General features: G+C 44.5%; 1 protein-coding gene across 8 annotated transcripts in view; it reads left to right on the top strand.

Moving 5' to 3' along the window:
• GNG12 (G protein subunit gamma 12) overlaps window positions 1-19,768 on the top strand; it is a 73,972-nt gene that overhangs the window by 13,053 nt on the left and 41,151 nt on the right. For 6 of the 8 annotated variants that reach the window (XR_016442566.1, XR_016442568.1, XR_016442569.1 and 3 more), the window contains exon 2: window positions 18,649-18,708. The exons of 1 other annotated variant lie outside the window; for it this stretch is intronic. The gene's annotated coding sequence lies outside the window, so the exon portion shown is untranslated. Of the gene's footprint in view, window positions 1-14,452; window positions 14,536-18,648; window positions 18,709-19,768 lie in introns of those variants that run through there. One more of the 8 variants, XR_016442567.1, reaches the window with a different exon arrangement.

The raw sequence follows: 19,768 nt of genomic DNA, 5'->3' as shown, positions 1-19,768 counted from the left end.
CTCTGATTTTCCGTGATAAACACAACAAAACCAAATGCCAAAATATACAGGTATTTGAAATTTATTTCATTATAATATTTGAGTCACAGGTAGGCTTCTAAACTGCTTCAAAGTTGTAAGTATATCAATAAAACATTGTGTTTGACTGATGCATACATATGCATATGCACACACTAGCCATTTGCCCTTCAGGAATGACTGGCAGGCGGAGCAGGGGGAAGGACTGGGATGGAGTGCTGCCATGCAATGCCCCATGCTGTTGCTGTTCTGTCTTTTCTCACTTTGCCTTTGGTGGTGGTGGGGGCAAGAGGAGCTGGCATGGCAGCAGTGGCCAGTGTGGGGCTGGCCTCCTGCTCGTTGCTTCAGAACCAGGCTGCTTTTCCCCCACCATGCCCCCTTTCCCCATCCCAGCTGGCTTTTGTTTAGGTTTGGTGCCAACAGTTTGCACAGAGCGGGATGGGGGAGCTGAGGCCAGTGCTGCCTGCAGGGAGCAGCACTGTCCGGTCCTCTGCACCACTTGTAGGGAGTGTGGTGGGGGAGCTGAGGCCAGCCGGTCCTCTGCGCTGCTTGCAAGGAGTGGGGTGGGGGGCCTTGGCTCCCCCACCGACTGTCAGGTCCTCCATGCTGCTTACATGGAGCAGGGTGGGGGAGCCGAGGCCAGCTGGTTCTTCTCACCCACTGTCAGGTCCTTGGTGTGGCTTTGGAATCATGGCGGCGCTTCCCCACACTTGGAGCACTCTGATTGTCTGTTTCCATAAGCCAATCACAGTGTGAATAAAGCATTACAGACAGACAGACATAGGCTTTTATAATATTAGAATGTATGTACTACACACGCACGCACACGCAGTCCTTGACTTAGTTTTGCACTTACAATGTTTGTAAATTGACACCTTGTTTCAACTTTATGACATGAGTTTCAACTTTACAACGCTTGATCTGACCTGATGCCACACCAGTGAACAAGTTTGCTGTGTCGTCCATCTCCCTGGAGAACATCTGTCCAAACTTCCTTGGACACTTTCTTTAAGAAAGCAGACAAGACTCCAGAAAAACCTGCCTCCAAGACTCCCAAAAAGACACTAGCCAAGAACCCTTCAAAAAATCCAGCCAAGAGCCCTTCAAAAAGTCCAGCAAAGTCACCTCAAAGAAGTTCTTCCAAATCAGGATGATTGCTATTTACAATAGAAATACATTAATGTATCTATATTACTCATCTGTCATTGATTGAGTACAAAATTCTGGGTTATTTTTGGTGCAAATAACCAACATCAAGAACCAATCCCCCATTTATAACATTGTTTCCTATGGGAAAATCAGTTCCGAGTTACAACGTTTCAACTTAAGATGCAGCTTTCAGGAACCAATTGTGTCTTAAGTCTGGGGACTGCCTATGTATATAGTGTATATGTGTATAGTGGCATTTAACTTTAATTGCAGAAAAACCTGAATTTTGGGGTGTTTTATCAAAGGATTTGGGATTTTAACAGGGAAAACCAGGATCCCTTCCAATTAGTCCTGCACAGGTATTTGCTGCAGCTTGCCATACATCAAGGGTATCAAATTCATCCAACCCCTCAAGCCAAATGAGGGTTGCTGGGCCAGTTTGGCAACATGCACCAGAGCCAGCATGGAGGGCTGGTTTGGCAGGGCACTGCATGCACCGCACGCCCCCTATCAGCCTTTTGTGCCGTATGCAGCCAGTCCAGCCCCTCACACTGTATGCAACATGTATCAGACCTGCTCTGGGGCTTGCACAGCATATAGTGTGTGGACTGGACGTGGTGCTGCATGCAGCACAGAGGGTCCGAAGCACAGGTTGCGTGTGGCTCTGCACATTGGTTTCAGCGCTGGTCTAGATTGGGCTGTGCCAGAGCCAGCATGCAGAGCTGGTCTGAATTGGCAGGGTGCGACATGCAGTGCACACCTCGTGCCAGTCCCCTGGGCTGCATGCAGAATGAGCCCTGAAGCACGCTTAGTGGATACTGCATGTGAGATGAGAGTGCCTGCCCTTGCATGGCATGCACGCTGCATGCAGTGCCTGCCCCACTGGCCCTGCTTCCAGACTTCATCATGGCCCCATGTGGACCAGTCCCAGAGCCAGTGTCACATGCAGCCCCAGCCTCATTCCCTGTGCTGCATTCTGTGCCCAGGGGGCCAGATTCAGCTTGCATGCTGGACTGGCTCTGTATGCCACATACCATGTGCAAGATCAGTTTAAGAGCCACAGGCTGGATCACCCTTGGGCTTTACAGACCAGATATGGCCTGTGGGCCATATGTTTGACATCCGTTCCTATGCAAGGTCTTAGGTAGCCCCTTACCATGGTAAGAGTTTGTGAACCAAGGTATCTAGTTCTGTGTAGGATCCAAGTTTTATTGTACACTCTCTACCTTTCTGTCTTAATACTATGTTTTATTCCTCTTCGTGAAAACTGCCAACAAGCTTGACAGGCCAACAAGGTTGTCAAGAGCTTCTGCTCTCTAAAAAACTAGATTTTGTTAGGCCATAACTCTGAGGAATACAAAGTTACACTTATTATCATTTTATATCTCATGATATCTAATGCTTTTTTAAAATGTGATTTGTTTGAATTAATGAATCAAAGCAATACACTGGAAGCTCTTTTTTTTTATCAGACAAAGTAAGTTGCCTAGTTCTAATGGTTGTGTAGAAAAATTTGAACATGTGAAGCAAATGCAGCTTGCAAAGACTTGGAAGCCAGAGGATAAATAAAAAGAAACCCTTGCACACAATTTTAGTTGCAATTTTAACCCAATCTTATGATTTTGTGGATAAGGGTCTCACTCATACTTAATTCTTTAGTAAGCTGTACTGAACATTGTATTAATTAATGGAACTCAGAGATGTATTCTAACATAATTTTATATTGTAATGAGGAGAACCTCTTTTACCAAGTGGGGATGTGGGGAACAAGAAGTAGACCACCAAGTGCCTTTCTGGTAAGCCATAAAGTGGTTTAAAGCAAACAAACAGAAAACTTTTTAGTCACTAGCAACTTAAACTGGTTATTTACCACTGATCTATGGTCAAAAAGTCTGGCACGCTATTCATGACTTCTACAATCAATGAAGCCCTTGGCCACAAGGGAGATATGAGTTGACTTTCAGGACTAACTGGAAGTCCTTGCACAATTAAGGAACTATGATGTGATTGGAATAACAGAGATGTGGTAGGAGCATGACTGGAGCACTGTCATGGATGAGTATAAACTGTCCAGGAAGGACAGGCAGGGGAGAAAAGGAGGAGGAGTTGCACTTGTGTAAAAAAGCCATATGACTGCTCAGAGCTCCAGTATGAAACTGGAGATGGGCCTGTTGAAAGTCTCTGGCTTAAGGTTAGAGGGGAGAGCAACAAGGGTGATGTTGTGATGTGTGTCTGCTATAGATTACCAGACCAGGAGGATGAGGTGGATGAGGCTTTCTTCAAGTACCTAGTGGAAGTTTCCCAATCACAAGCCCTGGTTCTCGCTGGGGACTTCCATCCCCCTGACATCTTCTGGGAGGGCAATACAGCAGTGCGCAGGCAATCCAGGAAGTTTCTGGAAAGTGTTGGGAGCAACTTCCTGGCACGCGTGCTGGAGCGGCCAATTAGGGGCTGTGCTCATCTTGACCTGTTGCTCACAAACAGGGATGAATTGGTGGGGAATGTAGCAGTGGATAGCAACTTGGGCAGCAGTGACCACGGGATGATTGAGTTCAGGATCCTTAGGCAAGGAAGGATGGAGAGCAGAAGAGTAAGGACCCTGGACTTCAGAAAAGCAGACTTCAACTCATTCAGGGAACTCCTAGACAGGATGTCCTGGGCACCAGTTGGAGGGAGAGAAGAAGAGTCCAGGAGAGCTGGCTGGCTATACATTAAAGAAGCCTTACAGAGAGCTCAGGAACAAACCATCCTGATGCACAGCAAGACTAGCAAGTATGGCAAAAGACCATGTTGGCTGAGCAGGGAACTATTCAGTAAACTAAATCATGGAAGCTTATAAGAAGTGGGAACTTGGACAAATAACTAGGGAAGAATATATGAGCATTTTGTGTAGAGATGAAGTCAGGAAGGCCAAAGTGCAATTAGAGTTGTAGCTAGCAAGGGATGTGAAGGATAACAAGGTTTTCAACAAGTATGTTGGTAGTAAGAGGAGGATCAGGGAAAGTGTGGGTCCCTTACTGAATGGGGGAGGCAACCTTGTGACAAGAAGAAGAAAAGACTGCAATGCTCAATGCCTTTTTTGCCTCAGTCTTCACAGGCAAGGTCAGCTCCCAAGCTACTGCACTGTGCAGCACAGTTTGGGGAGGAGGGGAGCAGCCCTCAGCGCTGAAAGAACAGGTTAGGGCAGGGGCGGGCAATTATTTTGGGCAGAGGGCTGATTACTGAGTTTCAGCAAGCCATCAAGGGACGCATGACAGGCAGCTCAGAACAGATTAATATTTTCTAATTTTTTTTAGGGGTCCCGTGGGCCGGATAGAATGGCATAGCAGGCTGCATCTGGCCCCTGGGCCACATTTTGCCCACCTCTGGGTTAGGAACTACTTAGAAAAGGTGAATGTGTACAAGTCCATGGGCCCATGTGGGATGCACCATGGGGTGCTGAGGGAGTTGGCTGATGTGATTGCAGATCCATTGGCTATCATTCTTGAAAACTCCTGGTGATCAGGAGAGGTCCTGAATGACTGGAAAAGGGCAAACATGGTGTCCATATTTAAGAAAGGGAAGAAGGGGGATCCAAGGAACTACAGATCAGTCAGCTTCACCTGAGTCCCTGGTAAAATCATGGAGCAGATCCTTAAGGAATCCATTTCTAAGCATTTGATGAAGAACAAGGTAATTAGGAATAATCAGCATGGATTCATGAAGGGCAAGTTATGCCTGACCAACTTGATTGCCTTCTCTGACGAGGTGACTGGTGCTGTGGATGCAGGGAGACTGATGGATGTGATGTACCTTGATTTTAGCAAGGCTTTTGATACAGTCTCCTACTGCATTCTCGCAGGTAGGCTAAGGAAATATGGGCTAGATGAATGGACTGTAAGTTGCTGGAGCATCAGGCTGAGAGAGTAGTACAGTAATCAGTGGCTTGATTGGCAGTCAGTATCACGTGGAGTGCACCAGGGGTTGGTGCTGGGGCCAGTTCTGTTCAATGTCTTCATCAACAGCCTAGAAGATGGTGTAGAGTGCACCCTCAGCAAGTTCGCAGATGACAACAAGCTGGGGGAAGTAGTAAGTACACTGGAGGGTAAGGCTAGGATTCAGAGTGATTTAGACAAATTGGAGCATTGGGCCAAAAGAAATTTCATGTGGTTCAACAATGACAAGTGTAAAGTCCTGCACTTAGGATGGGACAATCCCATGGACTGGTATAGGCTAGGGGGCTGGCTGACGAGTTCTATGGATCCTGCAGAAAAGGACCTAAGGATGACAGTGGACAATAAGCTGAATATGAGCCAGTAGTGTGCCCTTGTTGCCAAGAAGGCTAATGACATACTGCGCTGCATTGGTAGGTGTGTTGCCAGCAGGTCAAAGGAAGTGATTCTTCCCCTCTTTTCAGCACTGGTGAGGCTACATCTGGAGTCCTGTGTTCAGTTTTGGGACCCCCACTACAGAAAGGATATGGACAAACTGGAGAGAGTCCTGCAGAGGGCAACAAAAATGGTTTGGGAGCTGGGGCACATGACTTCTGAGAAGAGTCTGAGGGAACTGGGTTTATTTAGTCTAGAGAAGAGAAGAGTGAGGGGGGATTTAATAGCAGCCTTCAACTACCAGAGGGGGGATTTGAAAGAGAATGGAGCTGGACTGTTCTCAGTGGTGGCAGATGACAGAACAAGGAGCATTGGTCTCAAGTAGCAAGGGAAGTTTAGGTTGAAGTTATGAAGAGTTTTCTCACCAAGAGGGTAGTAAAGCATTGGAACAGGTTACCCGGAGAGGTGGTGGAAATTCTATCTCTGGAGGTTTTCAGGACCCAGCTAGACAAAGGTTTGGCTGGGTCAATCTAGTTGGGGATGGCAGGGGGTGGACTAGATGGCCTCTTGTAGTCCCTTCCAGCCCTAATTTTCTCTGATTCTATGACTTTTTAGGAAGAACTTGCTCCTTGTGAAGATGGTAAGCAGAACAGATTGCTTGCGGAGGCTGTAGACTCTGCCACTAGAACTTTCCAAGTGTAAGTTAGACAGCACGTGACAAGGACGATCCTGCCTTGAGAGGTTGGAGTAGGTATCTTCCTGAGGTCCTGTCTAGCTCTGTTCAGTGATTTCAGGATACAGACAGTCATGGCTAAGAACCATAACGTTACAATGGGGAAACCCAAAAGCTGACAGAAACAGTGCAGAATGGGAGTCCCCTCATATCTCAAACCGCTCCTTCGTGCTGTCTGAACTTGCATACCATTTACTTGAAATAGAAATGTTTTCTGTGATCCTGAAGTTGGGGGTGATACAGCTTTAAAAAAAAAAAAAAAAGCAAAAGTTTATTTGTTACTGGAGAGACTTATTTTAATGTAGGCCATCAGGAGGATCGGGGAGGGGAGGAGTGATTTCGACTTGTGGTTCTCACGCTGGTGCCGTGGTGACTGTGTTTTTCATTCAGGCACAGAAGGGTGGAGCTTCTCCGAGGGCATTTGTAGAGCTGCTCTGCCAGGAGCCAGCTGTGGTCTTGATGTTATGTTTAACTGTATGCTGGTTCCCTTTTATGAGTGCTTGGCCAGGCCCTGTGTTGTAGTATGTTTTGCCCTGAGGAGCAGTTACAATTGAGGAGAGAGGGGCATCCAGTCACTGCCGCTGCTCGCCAGTACTGAGTCCCCCATGCCCAGCATATTGCAAGCTTTGGAGGAATATGAAACACTGGGAGGAAACAGCTGATTTCCAGATCCTCAGAGAATCAGCTGGCAGATGACCCCAAGGCAGCCAGAGACTGTGATTCTGGCCTGTAGTTTTCTGCACTAGAGAAATAACTCACGGGAGCATTTCCAGGGTCTAATAAAGCCTGACTTTTATCTTGGGGGTACTGGAATTGTTTTGGGAGAAGGAGCTTCTGTGCTGCCCAAGAAAGACCTTTGTCTTTTGCACAGCTAGAGGCCTATTTTCCTGTTCCAAAGACAGGGCCCTATCCAAGGCCTTGGTGATGTCCAGACAACCAGCTTCGGAAATATTGTTCAATTTTTTTCATTCGGTTGTCCCCGTATCATTCCTGTCTTTTGGCCTTTTTTGCATCAGTTTTTGACTGTTTTTCTCTGTCCTCCTGTTTATACTGGAAACATGATACATTGCCTATTTCTTTACTTGCTTAGGCCAAAGTGGCCAGTTTGAAATCCCACAAAGCCAGTGTGGAGGAGTTGGGAGGGGGTGGAAGGCTCTGAGAGTTTGGTGCGCTGGTTTATCTGCCTGCTCTTTTGCTTAACTGTTCATATGCAGATTGCATCAGGTAATGGTTTGGTTGAAGTGCTGCATGAATACATGTTTTTGGTGTAGTTAGTTTTATTGCTGCCTTAATGATTCATATATAACATTTGTTTACTTCCTTTTTTATTAGAGGTGCACCAATACTTCAGTCCAATATCAGATCAGCACCAATATAAACATGAGTGACTGGTGACACCTTAGGGGGGCACGTGCCCCCCAGTGACCAGTCGGCAACCAGGGGGAGTCCCCCCACGGCCAACCTCACTGATTGGGAAGCGGCCGCGGTGCTATGTTCGGCGCTCCCGCTCTCCAGCTGGGGCTTGCAGGTGCTTCCACCTGCCCCCCCTGCTTATCGCCTGAGTGGGGAGCGTGGCCTGTCATGAGGTGTAGGTGCACCCCTGTGCACCCCCTATGTGTAGTCATTGGATATAAAGAAAATTTACTGTATTGGAAATTGCCTTGACATGACCAGTAATGTGGCTGATAAATGCCCGTGCATGCACACAGCCGCAGTACAGCATATAGGCAGCAAGGAGTACAGTTCAGCAGCTTGGAGAGCTGCATACAGCTGGTAAGTCTGTTGTAGGGGAAGAGGAGGGGGGAAGGAAGGGGCACGGGCAGGGGGGGCAGATCAAGGCTCCCACGGTGAGGGAGGGAGCGGTGCTGGGGCTGATTCAGACACTGCCCAACCAGGGCAGGACACTGGACAGAGCCATGGCTCATCTAGGGGGTGCAGGGAGAGTGGGGGATGGCTCCCACTGCTGCACATATCCCAGAATGGCATGGTGAGGGGGGTGCTCCTGGATCTGCGTGGGGCAGGGCAGGCTGCAACTATGGGCTGGGGCCGGGGCTGCACCAGGCTCTTCCCAGCGGGGGCTGGGCTGTGCTTGGGGTGGATGGTGCTGTGGGGGAGGTATATGGGGGGCTGCCCGCCCCAAGCACAGCCTGGCCCAGCTCCACACCAGGAAGAGCCTGCTGGCCCCAGCCTGCAGCAGCAGCCTGCCCCAGATGTGGATCCAGGAGCACATGCTCCCCCATGCCCTCCCAGGGCCCACACTGTGGTGGGAGCTGCCTCCTCCCCATGCCCCCGGATGAGCAACAGCTCCATTCCATGCTCATCCTGTTCGCTTGTGCAGGGCCTGCCCCGCTCCCTCCCTCTCCATGGGGGCCTTGATCTGCAGCCCCCATACTCCCTCCCTTCCTGCTGCCCTTCCACCACAACAGACTTACCAGCTGGATGCTGCTCTTTAAGCTGCTGGGCTGCCAATCGGAAATTGGATTGGTATTGGCCGATACGCCTCCTTAAAAATTGGCTGTCAGTATGGCCCCAAAAACCTCTCTATTGGTGCCCCCATACCTTTTACTGCTGTGCATTTGTACTTTGTAGTGTTGTTGATAGGCGTTCTTGATGTTTTCTGTGCAATTCTTGTGATAAAAGTAAGTTTGTTCCATATCACAACTCATGCATGCTCTTGTACTCAAAGTTTAGTGAAAATTTAATTGTAGAGACAAAACCATTGTATCTCCCCAAAACCTGTGAATTTCAAAACAGCGTATTTTGCTGAAATGTCTAGGCTCCCACTCAAAGCTGTCTTAAATGCACTCTGCTGTTGCATACTGAAGTGGCAGTACTAGTGCAGTCAGTGTGTAGATTTTGGAATACCGTATTTATTCAAATAGAAGACAAGCCCCAATAATTTGATTTTTGTATATGGGAAACATATACATTTCTTATAATTTTCCATGTATGGCATCTAATTATTGGAGGTTTGCCTTGAATTTGTCCCCCTCCACTGCTACAACAGGAAAAAGAGTGGGGGTGTCAGGTAGCCACTTTATCCTCTGTTTCCCCACAGCTTTTTCCCCCTGCAGTCTGTTCCCCCTATTCTTACTGTCAGACCCTGCTTACCCTGAGCATATGGAAGCATGTGAGGAACAAATTTATAAACAGTGACCTTGAAATTAAATATGGCTGTAACAATTTGTATACAGTACCCATATACTTGGCTCATCCAGAATTGATTTTACCAACTTTTGGAACTATGGCAGGTTTTAGCACAGGTGCTCCATAAGCACACGTTTAAGCAGCACTTTTAGTACCTACTTACATATAGTACAAACTATTTTTTTAAAATATATATTTCTAGATAGATATAGCTAAACTTTTGCTGTCCTGTCTCATGATCAACACGGGTCACTTGACAGTTTGTAACACTATTTTTTTTTTAATGTATTTTGTGTTCCAGGTCACATCAGCCAAATCAGTTCCAAATCATACTGATTAAACAGAATTCATTCGTTCCAAAAACCTCATGCATTCAGCAGGCAGACCTCAATCACTCTAAACACCATGTATAGTGCTACAACCAGCAAGTATCCCCCATCCCAGGCTCTCACCCTGGGGCTTCAGATACTCCCAAATCCATTGGCAGGCATCCTATGTGCAGGCTCAAGCCCAGGCCCAAGTCCCCTCTTGATTCTCACCCACTAGAGGCTGGTACCTGATCTTAGCCTACAAGAGGTCAAGAAGCGATTTTGGATTCTGGAAACTGGTATTTCCAGACTTCCTTTCCTAGCAGCCCCTGCCTGCATAGCTGGGGCTGGTTTCCACGGAGAACACAGCAACAGCCATGCTGTGATGGCACAGTGCGGGGTTTTCATGGAGGCTGGCAGGGCACAGCACTGCTTTGGAGCTGGGCTGAGATCTTGCGGCAGTGACAGCATGGTCCAGAGCCAGGCCAGAGCTGCGATCTGCAGCCGGGGGCAGGGATGTTCAGGTAACAGATTGTGGCTCTGCCCTGGCTCTGGACCACACTGTCCCCGCTGCAAGATCCCAGCCCAGCTCCAGAGCAGCTCCTCGCCCTGTGGCATGCCCTACCAGTGCTGCTGGGGCCAGTCTCCATGGAAACTCCAGTCCTGTGTTATCACAGCATTGCTGCTGCTGGGGTCTCCATGGAAACTGGCTCCAGCCATGTGGGCAGGGGCTGATGGGAAATTGAGTTCAGCTGCCCTCTGGATTTGCCATTCTGCCCACCCCTGCACTAATCTTTTGTTATGGTAGGTTCCATTAGCATCTCAGCCTTTTTGGGTATAATGAAACATAGCACCCCCACAATTGTGTCCCATATATCTCTATTTGTAACTGTGTGTGTGCCTGCAAACCATTTCCTTACGTGCATGCAGTATTATTGTGTGGGATCTCCTGTGTATTCTTTGGTATACGGTATAAGCATCATGTCCCCTTCCCTCCTTTTTCTCCTTTCCCATCTCCTCACCCCTGAGCTTAGTTGGCTGCATGTTTCTTATGTAACTCAGTTCCATCCACACCCCTACCCCCACTGTCTACCATGTAGCCCTTCGCTCGTGACCTCTGTAGTTCCTTATTCCTCAAACTTTTTCATCTTGAACTTTAACATTTTTGGCACCAGAGGGAGAGTGTCAGGGCTGGCTGTGGCCCTCCTGGTACCACTGGTGCCACTTCCCTGCAGAGGGGACATCTGCCCATTTATTTATTTATTTTAAGGGACACGAACACACAGACACGCACAGTCTCCATCAGCATTTTTGACACCAGGGGAGAGTGTCAGAGCTTGGTCTGGCCTTTCTAGGTGCTGGCCTGGTATTGCAGTACCTCCAGGCCCAGCGTTCATTTCCTCCTGAGGAGCAACTACCTGCTTTTTCCTGTTTGTTTCTTTTGATTTTTAAGAGGCACACCAAAAAAAAAAGTTCCCATAGTCATGTTTTGCTCAATATGAGCCATGTACTTTATAGTTATGCTCGGTGTTGGCTGCACTTATCAACTTCATAGCTGGTTTCCATTGCTGGGCACATGCTGATTTTGGCAGCAGTTTAATGATAGCAAGTGTATTTAATGAGATTTCCTTGTATGCAATTATAAGACAAGGGGCTTTGTGCCATTGTGGGGAGAGGGGCGCATCTTGTTTTCGAGTAAATATAGTAAGTACTACACTTGTTTATACTTGGTTCACATTGGAATTTAAGAATACAAGAAACTGTTTTTTTAAGGAAGATTTCTGTATATGTGTTTTCATTGCTGCTAGGAACTGGGGGAACAGCAGGGTTATGAGTAAATCAGTGTTTCACCCACTGGGACAGTGAAATCACCACTGGTTACCTACACAGAATTGTACAGGGCACATTTTCATCCTTTTCTGTAAGTGTGTTAAATCATGGAACCTCATCTAACTTCCCCACACCCCTAGGGCACAAGCATAGGGGAGGTGCCAACAGTCTTCAATAGTCTGTGTTCTACATTTCTCTCTCTCTTGGTTCTGTCGTTCCTACTGAGTACAATTTGGTACTAGGATAGTGCTGTCAAAAGAGTAAGGAGGGGGGAAAGAACGAGTGGTTACATGCATATTACAGCAAATGGGTCCCGTTCTTGAGAGAGAAACATTTTCCCTTCTGTTGCCTCAACACTGGCTAACAACATTTTTTAAAAATCCAGTAGAATCACTGTTAGAGAATTTTTAATGAGGGAAATTTCTTCTACTTAAACTTTTACTGGGCAAAGTTTTTTAGTTTTCTCTGGTATTTTCTGTGACAGTGTCAGAACTGCATGGTGCAGGTCTCAGTTATGTGACAAATTAAATGGCACAATGAGAATTGGTGATGATTCCAGACACAAATTATGAATATCTGCATTTTGGGGAAGGTCAGATATCTGTCCAAACTTTGAAGCTTAGATTTCTTTCTAAACTTTAAAGAACTGCAGGATGTTTATCTAAATATTGTATATGAATAGCTTGGCGGACTAGGACAAGAAGTAATGGGTTCAAACTGTAGTAAGATAGATTAAGGTTGGGCATTAGGAAAAACTTCCAGCTGTGAAGATAGTAAAACACTGGAAATAAAGTTTCGCAGGCTTCATTACTGCAGATTTTAAGAGCAGGCTGGACCAAATATCTTCTAGGTATGGTTCTGGTAGAGCTGATCTTGCTGGGTAGCAGGAAGGTAGACTAACAGGGGTGGCCAACCTGTGTCACAGGTAGCCTGTGTGTGTGATATGCAGTAGCTTGGGCAGGGAGCGGAAAGCTAATTGGGGAAATGAATCAGAGTGGCACTTGAGCAGGGTGTGGGACTACTTTGTGGCACACCTGCCGGAAAGGTTGGCCCCCACTGGACTGTGAGACCTCTTTGTTTCTTCTGTCCTGCAACTCCAGGATTCTGTAACTTAGTATGTAGTTTTGACAGTCTGTACAAAAATCAGCCACTCTAAATTTGCCTGCTTATATAGTCAGGGTAGCAGGGTTTCTTAGTTGAATGCAGTTTTCCTTCTGCAGAAAACTCCATACCATTTATTCTCTCATTCATTATGTTATATCGACATTTGTTACATCGTTTACAAGATAATAGATTTTTCTGAGGGAGTTAAAAATGAGTGGTGGTGGTCTTTTCTTTTTCAAATTTTATGAGAAAGTGAGTGCAAAGTGCAAGACACAGATTCTTGGTTTCAAGCTCACAGCATGGTTTGACACCTAAACAGCTTTGACCATTCTGAATAACGTTCAGACTTGAGATACCACCCGATCGGATAGGAAGGACTATGGTTAAAGAAATCATATCAACTTTTTTACATAGCAGGAATTTGGGACATGGAGAAATTACATGTCTTGCTTATGGTTACACAATAAACTGGTGGCAAAACTAGGGTTAATGTTTGACTGCTGTTTATTAAGCACTTGCTCAGTCCTGTTGATTATGTTGTCTCATCCTGCTGTCACCGGTGATAAAGGAGAATCCTTAATTATACTTGAGATTCCTTTTTTTTTTTTTTAAAGAGACACCTGCTTATTTATCAGTGATGCACAGTAAAAGTGTGAGAACCTGCCTTGCTGTTATGAGTAGATTATGAAGAATCGGTCTTTCCTGCATGTTGTGCAGTGAGTCCTAGTTCTATACAAATGTTTAGGTTGGTTTCATAGTTAAGTGAACAGTTAGGAAAATGATTTAAATATGGGAGCTGAACTTTTACAGTGGCTTTGAATAATCCTGATTTCCAGTGCTTGCATGCAGAAAAGCAGATTCTCTGACTTTTACATCAGCCAGCTGAGCCTTTTACACTTGCAATTGTATAGCAGCACACTGAGAATGCAAGCAGCCTCATCCCCACAATGGTGTCGGTGGTTAGTAATTCTAAAGGATGTTTGAAATGCTTTTTTTTTTTTTTTTAATATTAACATTATAACTCACTAAATATTTATATAAGTATCTGTGGTGGTATAACTCAATTCTTAGTTTCCTGCCACTGCTGAATAAGGTTGAGCAGAGCCCTGTATAAGATCTGAACTCTGTCTAGGTGCTTAATGCCCTTCCTTGTCCAAAGCAAGTTGGAATCACAAGACCCAATTCAAAACTGCCATAACCAAGAACAGCATCGCTTGCATCACTGCAATAGCATCTGCTTTTACCAGAGGTGAATTTGAGTCTCAGAATTGTTGCCTTGAAGGGGATTTGGCCTAACCTAACCACCTGTCTTTTCTCTGTAAGGGCTCTTGGAACTAATCTACATACAAAGCTATTCTACTTTAAATTCATACCCCATCTTATTCTAGGATAGCTGTCATGTGTAGACAGCCATTATTAGCCATGTTCATTTTTTGTCCATGTTCTTGCATCAAGTCTGAAGACAAGGACTTCATAGAAGCATACTTTAATATGCATATTTGTCTGCCTCTTTAACATTCTAGACGTCAACCATTTGTTTTGCTTCCGTGTATGAAGGGACCGTCGGCCAGGTAGATCTGTCCTGAAGGGTGAAAAAGGGGGAGAAACTTCAGGAATTTCCTTGAATCTGCTCCACTGGCAGTAGTTTGGCTAAGCCCCCTGGCTGCTTTTACCTAACTCCTTTGCTGGCTCATCTTCCTGTAGCTCACATTATTAGGTAGCTCCTCCAAAATCTTCTTAAAGCAGCCACAGAGTAGCCCATTTAAGTAGTGTGGTTTGAAGCAGCATTTACTCTTTTTTTAAACAGCCACAGGGTGAGCAGAAGATGAGCATCAGGAAAGCAGTGCCTTCTCTGCTTCTCCCCATCTCCCAAATCCTGGAGTACCAAGTCTTGGGACTGTAGCAGAGGAGCAGCTGTGAGGCCATTGTAAGAGATAAGGTGTGCTGGTGTCAGTTTTACCATGCCATTACCTGTCCCCAGAATGGTTTTATTACTCGTAGAGTGCGGTTTCTCAATACAAAAACTTTGCATGCTTTTAAAAATGCTTTGCATGGGACTTTTGCACTGATTTATGTATCACCATTGTATTAATAATGCCTTTTAATCTCTGGTTAAAGTGCCAGGGACTTGATTAGTCAGGGATTTTGAATGTTTATGTTTTTGGGGTGGAAAACGGCCATTTATTTGTAACAGAACTCATTTTTCACACATTCAGACTTTAGAGATTTCCTTTGTTCACCACAGATGGCAGGAAGCAGATGTGTGTTACTTCTCTTTGTTATTTTTGCTGTCTCCAAAGACTATTTAACACTGTCCATATAGGTAAATGTATATATAACCTTTTTTCCTTGACAATTTTCACTGCGAGTAAACGGTAACTAGAGTTAAAAATTGTACAGTTATCTAAGGCAAAAATATCATACAAGGTTTTTATTTTATCCAGCGCAGTCATTGCATATATTTAAGGGAAGACTAAACTTGGCTCGCTATTAAAAATATGAGTCTGAGATGCAAAGCATGGTGAGTTGGTACAATTTAGCAAGCTAATTTCTTTTTCTTTCTTTTTTTACACTTGTTTTGATCATTTCCATTCAGAGTTCTGCATGTCTTTATACTGAACCGTTGAGACTTGTTGTTTTTTTGTTTTTGTCTTGTTGATTATGGGGCCACATTGTACCTAGAGGTTATAATCACAAGAATCCAGAGAATTGCAAGATTTCAGGAAGCTTCAAGGTTTGCATTAGTGACTGGGAATGATAACTCCTTCCTTCAGAGAGAGAGTTTGGGGAGCTCCGAAAAGGTATATTCCAGTATTGGAGACAGGGTCTCTCTAGAGAGTTTCAGCATCTCTGTATTGTTATATGTCCCCTTTCTACCTTGTTTTCATCATCCTAATTCACCTACATGCTTTACAGAGAACAGCATTCATTTTCACGGTTAGGTATCAGAGTCGTAAAATGTGGGATATTGCGCTTGCTTTAAAACAGATCTTGCTCTCACAGGTACAGACTATTAAGTCTCAGACCTGCCTTGCTGAGGAAAAGATTTCATGAAGAGAAATAGTTGGTGTCTTCCTTTTTATATGGTGCCATTTTGCATTTAAAAATGTCAGCAGGAGGAGTGAGCCTAAATACCTGTGTATTTTTATTTTAATTGCTATTATGAGGGGCTGCTCAATTTATGAGTGCGTGGATTTTGCAGAAACCAAAGAATTGGGCATTGTCCCTGAAATCCATGAAATAATTAAAACAACAACAACAAACCTTACTAAAAATAAAATGCTGGTTCCCCAGTGGGAGCCTGTTGTCCTCATGGCTTCTGTGGCCTGGACTTACAGCCCATTGTGAGGAATCAGCAAAGAGGGGCAGGGCTGCATGATGGACAGCTCTCTTGGCCAAGCAGCAGTGAGAGGCAGAACCACCAGGGGCCCACAGCCAATCAGAGGCATGGGGGCCCTGTGCTGCAATGATTGTGTGAAAATGGCAGCCGGCCTCCTTGGTTTCAGTAGGTCCCCAGTTATTAAACCAGTTGTACATCTACTTTTTTATATGCTAGAAACTTGTTTTACATTTCATGCATAACAGGAGGTGTCAGTCATTAGCTAATTACATTAGTTTGTTGGAAACCAAACTGAGCCAGGGCTGTGCACCAGCTTTCCCGTGTCCCCTGGCAAAGGGTCCTTATTATTTTTCCAAAAGCTTCAGTGGCTCTCCCAGTTCCTAACACTTCTGCTAGTACTGGTGATGAATTTGTGATTTACCCTAATTTCCCATTTAAATCAGTGGTTTCATAGATTTCATAGACATTAGGGCTGGAAGGGACCTCAGAAGATCATCAAGTCCAGCCCCCCACCCCCCCAAAGGGCAGGAAGTCAGCTGGGGTCATAGGATCCCAGCAAGATAAGCACCCAATTTACTCTTGAAGGTGTTCAGTGTAGGTGCTTGAACCACCTCCGATGGCAGGCTGCTCCAGACCTTGGGGGCTCGGACAGTAAAGAAATTCTTCCTTGTGTCCAGCCTGATGATATCTGAAAATTGTTTCCCTGAAACCTAACCCCCTCCTTCCCCCATTTACATTAATTCTTATGGGGAAATTGGATTTGCTTAACATTGTTTCTCTTAAAGTTGCATTTTTCAAGATCATAACTACAATGTTAAGCGAGAGGTAGTTGTGTTTCCCTTTTTTCTTCTTTCCTATTCTGTCCTCTAAAAATTTACCACATGCATCTCAGGGGTATGTGCGCCCTGGTTAGAGAAACAATAGGTTAGAATCAATGGGCACTTTTTTACACATAGTGGTGGAGGGGTGTCCCTTTAATTAGAGCAGCTCTGATACCATCTTTAATTAAAGCACTGCTGCATCTTGTGTATCAGTGTCTCCACACTTAAAAATGGTTGTGGGGCGCTTGACCTAAAGCTTGTTTGATGAAATTTAATTCAAGTGCTCCCGCCACCATTTTTAAGTGCAGAGCCACTGATATGCAAGATGCAGCAGGCTGGTGGAGTGCAGCAGTTGCCACGCTGCAGCAGACTCAATTAAGTCGGCTCCGACACACTGGAATTCCAGCGTGTCGGAGTAGCTTCGGCACCGGTGCATAGGCGCCTAATGTTGATAGAAGACAATAAAAACCTTCTAATGTGTAAAGAAAAGTATAGTGTAGACAAAAGCACATGCTAAATGGAATTAAAGTTAGGTTCCTCGCTAGATTTTAACCTGGCCAAGATGACATATATAAATGTTGTGTGCTTTTTACATTAGAGCTTTATAATGGGTTAGTGAACACCTTGTGATAGTGCACCTTCAAATTCTAGTTTTGATGAAGTATACAAGAACAGTCTTGGGAGTAATGGTCTCCAGAAGGCCAATGCTCTTATTTAATTCTTTGACATATAAAGAAAGGGCTATTACTTTTTTTATAAAAGAAAAGTATTATTTTGCCTAATGTTATTCTGAAAGCCCAGAAGGCAAAGAGTATATATGTCCATGCTTAGTTATATGAAAAAACAAAAGAGATGGATAATGGGCTGTAAAAAGATGCTCTTTCCTCTTTTAACTTGCGTTTTGTCACAGTTCATGATAACTCCTGGAATACCTGAAACTGATACTGCATTTGCTCTTTGCTTGTATATACAGCTTTCTTGGCTCTGCTCTCTGACAGTGCAGGTCAGTCCTTTCTGATGCTTTTCGCTAAAAAAATCTCTTACTCTGTAAGAGCAAAAGCATTTCATTTGATTGCACACTTGTGCTTTTTTCTTTGATTTTTAAAAAAAGTCTGTTCCACAATGACAAATTAGCATTGCATTGGGTTTTTTTGTTGCTGTATCAGAATGTCACAACCACAAGCTTATGTATGATGTAGTCTGCCTCACTTTATAGTAAATGTTATGATAAAAAAAACAAAAACAAATGCATCTGGAAGAGAAGTGACTAGCATGCTATAGGCTCAGTAGTCAGTAAATAGTGTCAGGCACGGGTGAAATGATGTGACCCAGCTGTGTTTAGCAGAGTAGTTGCTGTTGACTTCAGTGAAGTCAGGGTTTCACTACTGACTCTGCTCTTTAAAGAGGCTTGTAGTTGGAGGATCACTGTAGTGTTTCCAGTACCTTGGGCATGATGATGTTTCGGCCATGCAGAAAACTGAACTGAAAAGACATACAAAGGATTATATTTTTATTTTCAAGTAGATAGCAGCTGTCCTTAATGATGTTCTGTCTAGTCCTTATTTGTGAGATGGGAAAAGCTGTTCTGATTTCTTCATGATGTAACTTTACAAGTTGATGTTAAGGAGGAATGTGAAGTGGTTCTTCTTTGCTTCCTCTTTGGAGCTTTCTGGTTTTGCCTTTTTATTTGGGGGAACTCCCTGTGTTGTAACTACGGGACTACGGCCACTGCTCCTCTCATGCTGTTCTGAGGTGAGGGAGTGGGTTCTGCTTATAAGTAAACTTTCAAACTGTTGAAGTCTTTGTGATTAGAATCAACTTACAAAAATGCTTATATTTAATTTTTCTTATGCTATTTGTACATGTGCATTTTGATTTTGTTGTCTTTCAGATTTACTGCACTAATTAAACCTGAGCAAGCTGTAACAAATGAAAAAAATGCCTATATTAGGTAAGTTTCCAACAACACCCATACACACATTTCTTCCTTTGGTTGCAATATATAAAATGACATGACACTCTTTTTCTCAAGCCAGGTGTCTCACCTCTACTTTCACATACCAAAAAAACCCACTCCCTACAAATCCTCCCCTAAAAGCAACATTTAACATTTGACTTGAAATTGAAACCACCTTGTTTCTCTGGAATAGATACCTTGCATGTTTAGGAGGTTTTTCTGATAGGAAAACCATATTACTAATTCTCTATGCTCTGTTTTTTCTCATATAAATCTGTTCCTTAACTCATTTATTCTCTCCTCTTACTTCCACTTGGTTTCTCTTCCACCCTTAATACAGCCTCATATTTTCTCTCTTTTTCCCCCCAAAAAGCATTCTCTTTCCCATTCTCAATCCTTTTCTCTTTTATTCCCCCCTAATCCCTCAGCAGGATTCAGTGTTCAACTGTGGCTGAGTGGAAGTGAGCAGAATCATGGCTGCTAATGCCAGGTCTGGATTAGGAACCCAAGGTGCTTGTAGACTTGCCACTTTGTGGAGTCAGAGATTCTGACCACTCCATTGAGATCTGAATTTTCTAAAACTTTGCACAATTGTTTGCACTGATTCAGCTGCACTGGAATTAGCACAGTGTAATTGGGCCATTGGCATCTTTAATATGTGTTATAATTCCTCTCAGATACCGCCAGCTCTAATTAGCACTGTTCTGAAGAATCGACAGCATCCAACACCACTAGCAAACCCACTGCTGCTGATTCTTCTGCTCTAATCAGAAAATTGAAGCACTGAAACAGACAGGATGGATCTCAGGGGCTACCCACAGATCTACCAGTTAATTAAATCTCCATTCCATGCAACCTCTATCACTCCACTCTTCTTGACTTATAGGTCTTTGTCAGCAGAAGTAGAAGCTTCTTCTCTATAGATATCTAAAAGCTTCTACTTCTGCTGACAAAGACCTGTATGTCAAGAAGAGTGGGGTGATAGAGATATCTGTGGATAACAAAGTAAGGGGCAGGCATGTCCAGCTTTTGATAGAAAACTCTTCAGCTTATA

This window comes from Crocodylus siamensis, chromosome 5 (genome assembly GCF_052110815.1).
Source record: "Crocodylus siamensis isolate JL-2025a chromosome 5, ASM5211081v1, whole genome shotgun sequence".
In the NCBI taxonomy this organism is placed as follows: Eukaryota; Metazoa; Chordata; order Crocodylia; family Crocodylidae; genus Crocodylus; species Crocodylus siamensis.
This window is presented reverse-complemented; position numbering and strand designations above follow the sequence as displayed.